The sequence below is a fragment of the Austrofundulus limnaeus genome, unplaced genomic scaffold, assembly GCF_001266775.1.
Source record: "Austrofundulus limnaeus strain Quisiro unplaced genomic scaffold, Austrofundulus_limnaeus-1.0 Scaffold216, whole genome shotgun sequence".
Classification (NCBI taxonomy): Eukaryota; Metazoa; Chordata; class Actinopteri; order Cyprinodontiformes; family Rivulidae; genus Austrofundulus; species Austrofundulus limnaeus.
In genome coordinates, this window is record NW_013952618.1 from 60,175 (window position 1) to 62,396 (window position 2,222).

The 2,222-nt window shown below is 38.8% G+C and overlaps 1 pseudogene; it reads left to right on the forward strand.

Annotated features, from left to right (window-relative positions):
• Positions 1-1,236, forward strand: part of LOC106525192 (vomeronasal type-2 receptor 26-like) — a 24,981-nt pseudogene extending 23,745 nt beyond the window's left edge.
• Positions 1,237-2,222: the final 986 nt, after the last annotated feature.

A 2,222-nucleotide genomic window follows, 5' to 3' on the forward strand; every position in this document is an offset into this window, starting at 1 on the left:
GGGCCTCCCTTCTGAAGCTGCTGCCCCCGCGACCCAACCCCGGATAGGTAGAAGAAAATGGATGGATGTATGGATGGATACTGGGCGTGTAAAATAAATAGAGCACAGAATTACACTTTTCCTACTTTCTACAGCCGCCACGCTCAGTGTGCAACGAGAACTGTCCTTCAGGTACCCGCCTGGTGAGAAGGAAGGGGGGAACCTGAGTGTTGTTATGACTGTGTTGCTTTTTCTGAAGGAAAGATCAGCAACAAAACAAGTAAAGTTCAAATGTTTTGGTGTTTTTTTAATATTCAACAATTTTATTATTACATCATACTTCCTCCCTTTTCCCCTCAGACTCCTTGGAGTACTTCAGTTGTCCAGAGGACTTCTGGTCCAGCCCCCAGCGTGACCTCTGTGTTCCTAAGAAAACTGAGTTCCTGTCCTATCAGGCACCTCTGGGTATCTGTTTGACAATCGCCTCATTAATGGGAACATTTATCTGTGCAGTTGTTCTGGGGATCTTCGTCCATCATCGCAGCACACCTATAGTGAGGGCCAACAATTCAGAACTGAGCTTCCAGCTGCTGTTGTCTCTAAAGTTGTGTTTCCTGTGTTCGCTGGTGTTCATTGGGCGACCCCGACTGTGGACATGCCAACTGAGACACGCAGCATTTGACATCAGTTTTGTACTTTGTGTCTCCTCCATCCTGGTCAAAACCATGGTGGTTCTGGCTGTGTTCAAAGCCTTCAAACCAGGAGGTGGAGCTAGTCTCAAGAGGTTTGGTGTTTCCCAACAGAGAGGAACAGTTTTAGTTCTCACCTCTGTCCAGGCAGTGATCTGCTCCATGTAAAAACACTCAGTACCACAATGACAAGATAGTTAATGAGTGTGTTATTGGCTCCACTGTTGGGTTTTCAGTATTACTGGGTTACATCGGCTTACTGGCCATCCTCAGTTTTCTGATTGCATTTCTGGCCAGGAATCTTCCAGACAACTTCAGTGAGGCCAAACTCATCACATTCAGCATGTTGATCTTCTGTGCTGTGTGGGTGGCCTTTGTTCCTGCTTACATCAGCTCACCAGGAAAATATGCAGATGCAGTGGAGGTGTTTGCCATCCTAGCTTCGTGTTGGCCTCTTGGCGGCGCTGTTTGGACCTAAATGTTACTTAATCCTGTTGAGACCTGAGAGAAATACAAAGAAAGCCATCATGGGCCGAAGCACCAAGGATACTAATGATTAGTAAAAGGAAAGAAAAGAAAAGAAAGAAAAGAAAAGAACAAAATAAGTCAGTGACACTTATCCAGATCAGAAAACAATAACCACTCAAGCATTCACAATATTGTATGCACCAATGAAAAAAAAATTAACATTTATTATTTTAACTTTGTTGTGTCTGTTGTGTCTAAGACAAGGAAATACAATCATCAAAGCACAATTTATTCATTTTCAGTAATAAAACAGCTCTCATGTTGGTTGAAAATATCATATTGGAGGTTAGTTTGTAACTGTCAATGAATACTCACTCAAATTATTTTGATAATATAAACTTTTTTAGTTCTCCAATCTATTTGATCCAATCAGTACAGTGACTAAAATGAGATTTTATTTAAAAGAGCATATCTTGTATTGTCTGGTAATCTGTAATTCTTGTGTCACTGTACTGATTTGAAAATATTTTGGAGCCTAATACATAGAAAATGCTGTAAGTATTTTAAGATTTAAAAGTACTGCAGTCTTTTGTCCCTCAAATAAAACAGCTTAAAAGTTTTTTCATTCAGGCCTTCAATTTTTTATTGCGTGTATTTACTGCTCTATTATATTTTTTTAAGTGGAAATAATGCAACCGATAAAGAATGGTGCTATTTGAATTTAACAGGCACAAATAAACACAAGAATCACTCAGGTTTTGTTCTACTTTGTGGGCTGAAAAAACTTATATTCAGTTTCAAGCTTGTGTCACTAGCTGTTAAATATTTTTATAAATGTTTTTTTTTCTTTTCATGCACACCTGAGGTCATACAGTGGGGCTTGTCAGCAAAGGTTATCAGGACTTTACAGTTACTCTTTGCCATAAAAACCTGTTAAATTACTTGAAACTGGTTAAATTTTAGGGTATTTTTTTATTTATTTTTTATCTGTGAAGCCCTTAGAACAGAGATTAAAAAATAAAATCATTAGGGTTTTCAGTCATGGATAAGAAACATTTATTAGCACAAATATATTGGTGTCTGCTA